Genomic DNA, 13,849 nt, shown 5'->3' on the forward strand with positions numbered 1-13,849 from the left:
TCCCTCTGAATTAGTGAAAGGCATTTGTGGCAAAGTCGTTTATTTACCATTAGATCTGAAAGAAAATGTGCACACTCTGGGAGTGCAACGTCCAATAGAGCAATCTTTAATTGTCTTAGTAAATGGTGTACCTCCAAAAGACAAAACATTTTTTGCAACAACTCGTAGACTTACATAAAATTAGACAAGCCTTGCAATATCTAAAAGACAATAATGAATACTACAAAGAAATGAATATTGAAGAAAACTTAAGGGAAACCACTGAAATAATTCAAGAGTCACCAGAAACTGGTCAATTTGAACTTTTAGATCCTGCTACACTATCCAATATTTTAGACCATTATACAATTCATCCATTACACTCTAAAGACACCATAGATGATGCACTAGAAATGTGCCAAATGTGACAAACTAAAGGATCACCAATCAGCAAATGGGAAAAAAAGTATAGAAGCACATGCTTTTCCTCTACTCTTTCCTACTGGGAAAGGAGGAAGGTACGATGATAGAACCACTCAGATAATAGCATCAGAATACCGCTCATTGCAAATGTATTCTGAAGATCCCAGATATAGACAAAATGTGGAATACATATTCCACCTAATCTTTGAAAGTGAAGTAGCAACTCTAGCAACAGGTACCCAGTTTCAAAATATGTCAGCTACGCAATTACTACAAAAAGTGCAAGAAAAAGATGAGGTTTTACAAACAATCATAACAAATCTGTTAGCAAACCTGCATGGTACTAAAGAGTACTGGTTCCGATGTCACGGAGATGTACGTTGTATGATAAGAAACATTGGCCCACCCACTTGGTTTGTTACACTAAGTTGTGTGGAATATGCATGGGAAAATGTACATGATTTCCCAAGCATATCAAACAAAAACAAAACAAACATATATATACTAACACCTGGAGAACTTTACTCTCTAGATCCTGTTAATGTTTCAAGATATTTCCATCAACTCTTCATTGCTATTCTACACTTTATTTGTAATAAAACTGTTCCTCCCCTCAGAGAAGTGCAAAACTTCTTTTGGAGAAAAGAATACCAAGCCAGAGGAGCACCACATATCCACATGCTTTCATGGATTAAAGATGTTCCTAAATTTGGTCAAGACAGTCATGCCACTGTTTTACAGTTTATCGAAAAATATGTCACTTGTGAAATTCCATCGGAAGCAACAAATAGTGATCTTCATGCACAAATTGTACAATTTCAAAGACACAAATGTGGGAAATATTGTCGTCGCAAATACAAAACAAAAGGGAAATACTACACCAAATGCTGCTTTGGTTTCCCTAGACCAGTTACAGAAACAGGTGAAGTGAACAACTTCATGTCTTCAGTTAGACATAGTGTTAAAGGTAAATCACCTAAGAACACATATTACATAAAAAGAACAGAAGAAGCAAAATATATCAATGATTACAATGCAATCATTGCCCTCTTATGGAATGCAAACATAGATGTGCAGTAAATTGCAGACAATTCCACTGCAGTTGCACAATATGTTAAAGCCTACTTAACCAAAGCAGAAAAAACAGAGCTTCAAGACCTCTGGAATGACCTATTATCGGACAAAACACTGTCTCAGAAATTGTACAGCTTAGGCATAAAAATGCTCTCTCATAGAGAATGTGGCTGCTATGAAGCTGCAGATCATTAACCAGTACTGCTTTTTATGGAAAATCTGAAAATATAGTATGGCTAAGTCTTGGTTCTGCTAAATCTAGAAAAAGAGTTCTCAAATCATACGACAACATAGAAACAATAGCCAAAAATGATCCCAACAGCCAAGAAATTTTGAAAAACAATTTACTAGACACATACTACCCAAACAGGAGTACCACTTTGGAAACCATGTGTCTATACCACATGGCCCAAAACTTCACATACAAAAATAATATAAAACCCAATGAAAATAAAGGTAGATATAGAGTGACAAATTGTGAAGGCAGCTTAGTGAAACTTACCAAACGAAGCTTAATTAATTATATCAAATTGTCATTAAAAACTCCTCAACATAAAGAACTATGTTACATGTCCCTGCTACAACTTTTTAAACAATGGAGAAAAGAAGGAGAGTTACGAGATATCTATGACTCCTATGAAGACGCTTTCAAAGCAAATTAAAGCACTATAACCTATAGAAACTTTACACAGTACAAAACAATGTTGCACAATGAACTGCAACATGAAGAAGAACTCCAGGCCCAACTAGATAAGGACACTCCCGACAGTAGTCAACCTTCTGCAACAGGAAGCCAAGAACCACTGGGACAGCCACTAATAGCAAATGAGGCAGAATTAGCTATGACAGAAGTAGAAAACACCATTTCTCACTATGAAGAAGATATATATAATGAAATGGTAATTACCCAATTTTTTGTTATCGGGGAAACAATTCTCAAATGGGTAAATATATATGAAAAACAAGGGTGCCGAAGCACAAAGAATTGATTACCCCTCTCTTAATCGAAATGAGAGCTACGAGAAAAAGAGTATTGGTCACACTAAAACATTAACACCAACAGGTACATATTGTTACTATGATTTGTAAAACGAATTTTTTAGCACAAAAAAACATATGCCATGATTAAAGTAAGTGAACATTTCTTTTTAATATGATACAAAAAGAAATTCATAAAAAGATTTTGACAAAATCATACGTATTTGTTCTAAAACATAACAACACGGACAAAAAAAGGGGGTATATGTCAAGTCAGAAATGACAAGGAAAAGGATTCTTTGGGCAAATTAATTAAATGGACGGCTCAAAATTAGGCGTCCGTTGAGAGTTTAGGTGTCGACAAGTTTCGGCCATCTAACGAATTGGACATCCTCTCTGTTGTCTTTTTACTGAATGTATATGAACTTTTTTTTGTATCATATTAAAAAGAAATTTTTACTTTAATCATGGCATATGTTTTTTTGTGCTGAAAAATTAGTTTTACAAACCATAGTAACAATATGTACCTGTTGGTGTTAATGTTTTAGCGTGACCAATCCTCTTTTTCTCATAGCTCTCATTTCGATTAAGAGAGGGGTAATCAATTCTTTGTGCTTCGGCACCCTTGTTTTTCACTATGAAGAAGATACAGAAGACTTAATTGTACTGCAATCAAAACTGAACAATGAGCAGCGTAGCATTTTTCAAGAAGTATCAAAAGAAATTGCACATGGTGTACAACATGAAAATAAAGAATGTACCTGCCAAAATTACAAACCTATACTACTTTACGTGAGTAGCCAAGCTGGTTCAGGCAAAACATTCTTAATCAAAATCATCAGCAAGTTCCTTCAACAATTGACAAACAACAAACTGTCAGCTGTTGTAACTGCCCCCACAGGTTTATCTGCCTACAACATAGGCATTGTCACTTTACACTGAATACTCCTACTTCCAGTAGAACACCAAAACAAATTAGACGATTACAAATTTTCTACAGAAGCTGCAATGGAACTAGGCAGAGTGTTAGAACAAATGAAAATGCTACTAATAGATGAAGTGAGCATGATCTCCAACCTAACGTTGGCTTTGATTCACCTCAGATTACAAGAAGTACTCAAAACAAACTACAAAGAGCTCTTTGGAGGAAAACACATTATTGTCAACTTTCACTGGTGTCAATTGACACCAGTGAAATTTGAACCTATTTTTAAAACCTTAGGAAACAAACTCTGCCATAAAACTGTTGGCAGCATAGGAAATGTCAACCTTTGGCAACATTTGCAATACAGAGAATTAACTGAAAATGTGCGCCAGTCTGCAGACTTCACATACGCCAACATTTTAAAAAAGTAATAGAGTTGGTGTACTACCTCAAGAAGCACAATGAATATTAAAAACCCAGCACATCCATGCACTGTATGGCCATAATTCATGTGCTACTGACGTCATGGAAAAATTAGCACACAAAAATGTCACTTGTATGTCCTTGATGCCAACTCTTGCAAGCTGTTCAAAATTCAATGAAACAATGCTGAAAAAAGAAATACAACCAATAATTGAAATTTGCTCCTCAGACAAACTGGACGTACATGGTATGACCCTACCCATGTGTCAACAAGCCACAACAAGACTAAATACCATAGAAAACTCTATCTCCAACACAAGTGGTTTGGAGAAAATATTAAAATTATCTTTAAACTGTAGAGTAATGCTTAAACGTAACCTTGACATGGAGCAAGGACTAGTTAATGGAGCACTTGGTATAGTTGTTGGCTTTCAAACATACCCACGTGACAACAACATTCAGTTTGTCAATATTCTCTTTGACAAACTATCAGCAATAAAAAGGATAGGACGCTCAACAGCTCGATTCCTTCTTTTCAAAGACATGTATGTACACAGAGAGCAATTTTTTCTAACTCTAGCATACGCAGTCACCATTCAGAAATCAGAAGGTCTTACCCTAGATAAAGCATTGATAGATATTGGGAACAAAGTCTTTAAAGAAGGCATGAGCTACGTAGCACTATCACGCTTACGTACACTTGACGGTCTATTTCTAATCAACTTTGATGCAAGTAAAATAAACGCTGATATTCCTTGAATTTTAGAATACAATAGACTACGTTCACTGTACACCCCCCATCTAAACACGTATCCTGTTCCACAGAAAGGAAAATGTTGTAAAAGAAAACTACTTAAAACAGAAATGCAACAGGATCTCACTTCAAATCCTCAAAAGAGAATAAACGAAGGGAATTCTTCATCACTTACTACAACCTAAGAAGAATCTACTACTCAAAGTAACTCAGGTACTTCTTCAAAGAAGCAGCAGACGCTCAGAAGAAATGACTTGGACACAGAACTATCTGGTCCATTCAAATTTTCAAATATAACTGGTGTAAGTTGCTACGCAAATGTAGCAATAAATATTCTATTCCAATTGCCACCAATTGTTGACAACATTTACCTACACAATAAAAACCAATTGTGTTTGCAAATGTTAGTCCTTCATAGAAATGCAAGCAACAATCCTGAAAACACATACAGTGTTCATGGAATAAGACAAGAATTGGGCTACTGTGCTGGATTGGTGAAATTCACTATAAACTCACAAGAAGATCCACAATAATTTCTAATGTACTTAATACAAGTACTGGAAAACAAAAACATACCTTTAAATGAAATCTTTCAGATTTCATACATGTGGAAACATACATGCACTCTGTGCAACAATATGGCACAGGAAGAAATCCCTAAGGAATGTTTTGTGTATGTATCCATACCTAACTGTGAATCCGTTCCATTTCAGCAACTTGTACAAAATGCAAACCATGGCAGATTATGTACTACCTGCAATTCAGATAATCGCTCCACATACAAATACAAACACAAACACATAGTAAATATGTAATACTAATGTTTTTACGTTACAATGCAGATGGTACCAAAAACAACTGCAAACTGACTGATTTCACACATGGTCAAGTTTTACTTGGTAAGAAAACCTTCACAACAATAGGTATAATCTACCATGCAGGAGCCACAACCAATGCAGGTCACTACACTGCATATATAAAAAAGAATTGTGGATGGTTTGAATGTAATTATAGTACCATTACTCTAAAGCAAAGATTGCCAGCAAATCTTATAAACGCTTATTTAATATTCTTAAAACCAAAATTTAATAACTAATCTGTGCATAAACATTAATAAAACTTCAATTAGAAAACTATAAACAGTTAGACTACGCCAACAGGTATCTACTGCCCCAAGATTCTGCAACAACCAAACAGATAAATCAATAACACTAAATTATAAGAAGAAATAAACAGTTAGAATACGCCAACAGGTATCTAACTGCCCCAAGATTTTGCAACAACCAAACAAATAAATCAATAGCACCAACATCTAATCTGTGCATAAACATTAATAAAACTTAAATTAGAAAACTATAAATAGCTACAATACGCCAACATGTATCTAACTGCCCCACGAATCTGCAACAACCTAACAGATAGATTAGCAACTTGAGAATATAATAACCAGTTACATTTCGACAACAGGTATCTAACAATCTGCACAAGCCAACAGATAGAACATTAGCCAGAAACAACAGGTAAACACTGAAAACAAACAAACAAATGTACTGTACCATAACAAAAAACATTTTTTTTAATCCAACATGGATTTTTTTCCCATAGACCCAATGATTTCAGCAACAAACACATAAACTGAGCAAATTACACAGTACACTTGTTTGTAAACTACTAAATATGAGGGTCGAAATAAAGCAGAAATGTCTATTATGCAATGTAATAAGTCTTTATAAACTACCTAAACTAACATGATCTTTTCTTTTATCACAGAAATAGACAAAGAATATATCTACTCCAGTTACCCACGTCAGGAAAAAAATATATCAAATCACAAAAAATCAAACTGTAAGTATAATATAATAAATACTGCTCCATAACGCAACTATTGAAGCAAACATCTAACCATACACCACAATACAAAATGTTTACTTCCATGGATATGTTATACTGCAGTGCTTGTTACCAAACTCTACAATCTTAATGACATGACATAGCCAAAACTTCACATACAAACTATACAAATCAAACAGTACATAAACTGTAGATTTGCAAATATTTGATAGATATTCGATTCTATAGGTGTGATCTATGGGTGTGATATGCTGTGGTGGTTATGGCCAGGGCCTAGAGTCTTGGGTGCAAGACTTCGGCCATGCACCCAAGACTCTAGACCCTGGCCACAACCACCACAGCATGACACACCCATAGAATCAAACAATTTAACTGTGCTATATGAGCCACCCCAATGCATTTTTTATGTCCGCGGACAGCCGCAGTGACCGCAGACATGACGAACACATCAGGGGTGCCTGCCACCTAAACAAACACAGCATTTGACCCATCTCTTACTCCTCCACCCTCCCCAAGCAGTCTTACACACCAACACACTGCCAAACTTGTATTACTCCCCCGTTCATCAACACACTGTCCACGGATGTCCGCGGATCCAAGATGGTGGGTGCATCAAAACAATCCGACGCACCTCACGCTTCATCCTAGCCAATCAGCGAACACGTTGCATGTTCGCTGACATGACGCAAGCCGATTAGCCAATCGGTGTCCTGTCCGCGGAGCGAACAGTGAAGTGTGTCAGCAGAGCGGACATAGATATCACAAATTTTTTGTGACCTACTTTTTGGTCATTTTAAAATAAACTACTGGACGGATTTTCACCAAATTTAGAAAACGCGCTTTCAGGACCAAGCCGCTGCTCCTGCTGCAAATTTGGTGAAATTCCATCCAGCCGTATGGGCTGTAGGCGTGCACAATGTTTTTTCTCCATTCAGTCTATGGGAAAAAAAATTAATTTTGGGACCCCCTATAACTTTGCCCCCTCCTGGACCAAACCTCAACAAACTTTGCAAACAAATTCAGAGTGGGCCATTCGCTTTGTATGCAAAATTTGGTGAGGATTTGTCCAGGGGGAGCAAAGTTACACGCCACCAAAAAAGTGCTCTTCCTATGGGATTAGCAATTTAACCATAACTACACAGCCACTGCTGTGGCTTTGTAATATTAATATATATTCATAGAATGGAAATTCATTTACACTTATTTATCAATTATTAGCCTTGGTTTGTTGATTTTATGTTGACCACATTATTGAATCTTTAAAGGTTATACTGATCATGCAATGTTGGATGATTGCCAGGATGATATAATATTGCTTTTGCATATTCTGCTTATTGTGGTTCAGTTACTTTTCTTTTATTTTCCCATTCCCTCCATTTTGTTCTTCCCTATTACCCATCTCTGTCTGTTTGTGTGTGATGTTGTGTCTTATGATTTCATTTCACATCCCAGTAAGTCCTGTACTCAAGGAACAGAGATGTTAAATAGATTACATTTTTTAACCCAGTAATGTTTGGTGTATATAGATGGCATGTTTGTAATTGTGTATCTTATGCACCAAAAAAGCAGTTTTGGTTATACATATATCATATAAAATGAGTTATAGGTGATAGTTTTGTGTGATAAATATTAATTCTGTTTTTTGCATAAATTATTTGATATTATATAATATATATTAAGGATATTAAGTTGTGTGTTATACATGTACTATTGAAATTGATTGTAATATGCTGAAACTGAATAAAATTACTACATTAAAAAATATATATATTTCCTGTACTTGTGTAATGGCAGCTAATGTATAGACTGTAGCTTATACACGCTCTTAAATGACATACCTTCACATTTGCTCAACAGTCCAGATAAATTGTTAAATCTATCTCAGCCAACACAGAGGCTATCCCCATGTAATAATTATGGATTCCTCTCGACCATCATACCCACTCCATTCACGTAGACGTCATTGCTCAGGTAAACGTATTTGGGCAGCTTATCTGTGTTTCCCACAGAATACCACAATGGATTCAGGGATAGGATCACTGCTCAAGGAGTGAAAGTAGTGTCTATCTCCCATCTGCATGTTTCTCCTTGCCACTTCCCTACCACCATCTTCTCCTCTTAGTTTCCCCCTCCCATCCACCTTTTGTTTTGGGCACCCTAAAGCAGAATGTTGCACAAATGGCACAGTGTAAAACTTGCAAATAAACAAATACTTAAATAAATAAATAAATGTCCAGCAACATGCATTGACATTGTCAACAGTTTTGAGAGATATGTTACCTGTGTTATATATAGATAACATTGATCCCCAGAGATTAATTAGCTGGCACTTATGATTGTAAATGTGTATATTGTCCAATTTAGATTATTGTGTCTCCAGTCATTTTACTGCAGAAATGTTACTGCAGATTAGGTACCACATTGTTTATCAAATGTTTGCTGCAAAATGCAAGTTATGAGGGTTGGGTGAGGCAATACGAGATGGAGAAAGGTGGAGGCGGATCTACAGATGGGGACAGGTTTCTTCCCCGGCATTTTATAGCTAGAAAATCCATAACATGTTTTTAAAAATAGAGTATTGAAATATCATTTGAAAACACACAGGCAAGCAGATAATCGAACTAGCTCTGTTGTGAATGTCTTATTTATGTTTGTTTTCTAGTCACTGTGACCCATACTATGTCTGATTTTACTATCAGCGTAGCAACTGGTGCACTTGCAGCACATAACATTTGCATACAATAAAGCTACCCACCCAGGGATTTCTTTTGTCATCTGCAAACATATCATGTGTAAGATGTTTCTGTTTGTAGTGACACCCGTGTTGTTCAGCTAATACAATATACAGATGTAATTTACATTGCGTTGATAATGGAGGACATCGCAGCTTGTAGAAAACAGTAAATAATTATATCAGTGTATCGGATTTGAAGGTACATTGCAATAAAGTTAAGGGTCCAGGAGGAGAGTGTATAAAGAAGAACAAACTGTACCATAGAGATTATGAGTCAATGCAAGAGGGCAGTTCCAGATCAGTAGTCATCTGGCTCGGGTAACCAAATAGTCCCACTGCTATTATCTCCTGTAGAGCAGTGGGGCTAGCAAGGGAAGTCTCCAATGATCACATGGAAAGGTGATAATCTTGTGAGCTTTGTGAGGGGTCAGAAATGTGAGGCAGACAACTTTGTAAAGAGTTTTCAAATATAGCCATTTCATTAAATAAAAAGGTTGGATAAACGCCTCACTATCCCGACTCTGACGAGGATATCCCTGCATAAAATAAACTAAAGGAAACACTATAACAAAAGGGTATCTGTCCCCCAGACTTGTATAACCAATAAAGCAATAAGGAAATATAGGGAAATTCAATTCAACAATAATATATAACATATGATTAGATTCACAATATGATCAATGTCTCTTCTCATAACCTTGGCGAGTTTCCCTTCCCCACATCTGAAAAGGGGTTTTCTCCATAGTTCAAAAGAAACAAGGAAATCCAGTCTCACACAGAGTTCCAATAAAGTGCTTAAGGGTTTGACCTTAATCACATAAAGTTCAGTTGTTTTAGTAAGGTATCAAAAATTATTCTAATTTCCAACACCTCCTGGAGTGAAAATTGTCTCACATGTGTCTTCTCCAAGCAAACAACAGAATAGTCTTGGCCAGGATAATTTGTCACACATTTTGGTCTGAGATTAAAAAGTCTATTCCAACTCTTCCAGGTTTCACCTTTTTATTTGTTTAGATGAGTAACAACAAATGTCTTTGTCAGAATGATTTGCTGCAGCTTTGGTTTAAAAAAGAATTGTACGTTTTCCTGAACAAGCTTTCACAATTCTTCTTTGAAAGTCACAAATTAACATGAGTTGTTTCTGTTAGAACCACAGTTCAGTACTTGCATCAACTACTACCTGGTTTATTCCTTTGCCAGGTCCTTTTAGGCAACAACTTCTTGTCATACGGGTATACTCGCCTGCCTGTCTATTTCTTCACCAAAAAGAACAGAAAAGTGCTTCAGTGGTGACTTCCAACTTAGAATAACAACAACTTCATTAGACTTCTTTGGCATCAAACTTTAAACAAGTTACGGGGAAACAAGGAACCACATTAGTGCTCTTCAAGACTCCATGGCAACTATGCTCCTCTCCCTCTGAATAACCTTGTCCAGAAGGGCACCCTGTTTGCAACCTTCCCTTCCCCTCTGCACCAACAATAATATTACCAAATGCTAGTCTCGCTTTACATCTGTCTTGGCTTTGGCAATGCAGGTTTCTATCACCTGATGATCTTTGTTTCATAGCACACAAGCAGTAAGCTTTACCACCAATAAGCCTATCAGTATTCCTCTTTTGCCTTGAGCACTGTTTGTTATGTTGGGATGGCTGGTTGTTAATACACTCTTGGCTTGGGTATTGATTGCAAGCTTTTGGATCATCTATAGCTTTCCCACTGGGTTTTTGGGCTTTCCACAATCTCGTGTGCTTCTTTACACAGTCACTGCTTCAACGGGTATAACGTTTGTTAGTTTTGTACAGTTTGCTATTCAAAGGAACAAGTTACTTACCAACTGGTAACATTCTTTCAACTGGATGTTCCTCCAACGTATTCCTCATCTTAGATGTATTCCATCCAGCTTTAGCTGCTTTGGAAAAATGTTCTCGACAGAGGGCGCCGTGCGTCGATGTTGTTGAGTCGAAGTCCCTCGAAGGCCTCCATCGAGGGTGACATCATCGAGTATACAAGTAGCATGCGTGGCGCCGGTTGCCCTCAGTTCTGTTTTTCCCCTCTTGCTCTGCTGTATAGATAGTGTAGGTAGCCAGGTGTCAGCCTTGCGAGAGTTGAAGTGGTAATAACACTGAAAAATCTACAGACGGCTAGGATGGGAAGGCGATGCGGAATATGTTGGGGGAACATCCAGTCGAAAGAACGTTACCAGTTGGTAAGTAACTTGTTCTTCGAATGGGTTCTACGTATTCCTCATCTTAGACAGCCTCCAAAAGCAGTGTAGAAAGCTCTTTGGAGGAGGGAGTAGATTTGTAATATTATGTAGCTGAATATAACACTGCTTTACCAAAAAGCAAGCTCTTTAGAGTGGGAAGCATCCAGACTATAGAATTTAGAAAAAGTTGTGCAGTGATTGCTGCTTCACAAATTGATTTTGTGGGAACACGTCTTTGAAGGGCTGTCTAAGGGGCAATGCCTCTGGTAGAATGGGGCCTCAAACCTTCTGGTGGACCTTTGCACGCCAAACTGTAGTATTCTGAAATGCAAAGCACAATCCAACGTGATTGGGTTTGTTTTCACACCGATTGACCCAATGTCCTTCCAGTGTAGCCAGTGAAAAGTTGATTATCCACTCTAAGATTGGAGAGCCTAGAAATGTAAAAACTTAGAGCTCTTCTCGGGTCCAGCCTGTGCAATCTTTCCTCCTCCTTGCTGGGATGAGGTGGAGGAGAGAACGCAGGCAGAATAATTTTCTGATTTAAATGGAAATCAGACACAACTTTAGGTAAGAATGAAGGTTTAATCATCAATACAACTCTGTCCCTGTGGAACACAGTATAGGGTGGCCAGAAGATAGTGCCTGCAATTCATTCACTCTTCGTGCAAATGTTAAAGCAACTAAGAAAACAGTTTTCAATGTTAGTAATCTTAGTGGGCAAGTGTGCAAGGGTTCAAAACTTTAGAACCATATTCAGGTCCCAAACTGGGACTTGGAAAGAAGAAGGAGGAAAAGAATTTAAGAATTCTATTATCAAAGGAATTTTAAAGTAGGAACATTCTTCTTAAGAGCGCTTGGAAATGGAAAGCGCTGCAATATAACCTTTAATGGTCCCAACATTGAGGCCTCTATGTGCCAGGGACAAAAGGAAAGACAACACTTCTGGGATAGAACACAGAAAAGGATCAACATTCTTTCACCTGTACCAGTTTCAAAACTTCTTGCAGCGGCAACTGTACAGAGATTTTGTTGCTGGCCTTCTTGCTGAAAGCAACACCTCCATGACGTCATCTGGAAGGTCCCAATCCTTGTATCTCAGCCTTTCAGATACCAAGCACGAAGGTTGAGAGTCCTGATCTCTGGATGGAGAACCTGGCCCTCCATTTGTGAGAGAAGGTCCTCTCTCTGAGGAAGATGTAATGGAGGGCAGATGGACATGTCTAGAAGGTCCGTGTACCACGTGCTCCTGGCCAAATCCGGGGCAATTAGGATCATGCAGTTTTCTAACCGTCTCAATCTCCTGATGATTTGAGGAATGACGGGAATCGGAGGGAACGCGTATAGCAGTGGTAAGTTCCACTCCACCACGAACGCGTCCCTTAGGGCTCCTCTCGGGGGAAATTTCCTTGAGCAATACTTTTCGCACTTCCGGTTGATTCTGGTTGCAAACAAGTCTACTTGAGGGGTTCCCCAAAGGGTGAAGACCCCCTGAAGGACTTCCTGAGCCAGTTCCCACTCGTAGGACACCATACTCTGCCTGCTCAGAGCATCCACCATCATATTCTCCTCCCCGGCTAGATGAACTGCTGCTAAGGAGATTCCTTCTTGAATTGCCCAATACCAGAGCCGCATTGCCTCTCTGCACAGAGGAAGTGACCCTAAACCTCCTCTTTTGTTTAGGTAATGCATGGCCACTGTGTTGTCCGTCATTATCAGGACATTTTTTCCCTTGACAGATGGCAGAAAAGCCTTCAGCACTAGTCTGATTGCTCTCAGCTCTAAAAGGTTGATGTGTAGTTTGAACTCCGATGGAGACCAATGACCGCTGATTGTCAGATTGTTGGCATGAGCTCCCCACCCCATTGATGAGGTGTCCGTCACTACTGTAATCTCCGGCCATGGTTGCCAAAAATGTTCTCCTTCTAGGATGTTCTCTGCGCAAGTCCACCACAGAAGATCCTGCCGAACCTTGTTCGGAATCTGAAGGCGATCCGTCTTTCGTCCTGAGAACTGGGACCATTGAGTCTTTAGAGCCCATTGAAGGGATCTCATCCTCAGGCGTGCTTCTGGCACTAGGAAAATGCAGGATGCCATGAGGCCAAGCAACCTTAAGAAGTCGCAGGCTGGGAGAATTTGGCCATTTTGGAATTTTGAAACCATCTGAAGAATGTCTTGAGCCCTCAACTTGGGAGGCAAGCTCTTTCCCAAGGATGTGTCTAATACAGCCCCTATGTACTGGAGCTGTTGGGAAGGTGTCATTTGTGACTTCTTGAAATTAAGGGAGAAGCCCAGTCTGTGGAGGAAGTGGCAGGTGACTTTCAGATGATCCAGGCCTTGTTCGGCATAACGCGCCCTGATCAACCAATCGTCCAGGTAGGGGTAGACGTGAATCCCCCCTCTCCTGAGGTGCACTGCCACCACTACCATCAACTTGGTGAAGACCCTCGGGACGTAGGTCAACCCGAATGGTAGGACTCAAAACTGATAGTATGAGTCG

The sequence above is a fragment of the Ambystoma mexicanum genome, chromosome 7q (assembly GCF_040938575.1).
Source record: "Ambystoma mexicanum isolate Mex_15411 chromosome 7q, UKY_AmexF1_1, whole genome shotgun sequence".
NCBI lineage: Eukaryota > Metazoa > Chordata > Amphibia > Caudata > Ambystomatidae > Ambystoma > Ambystoma mexicanum.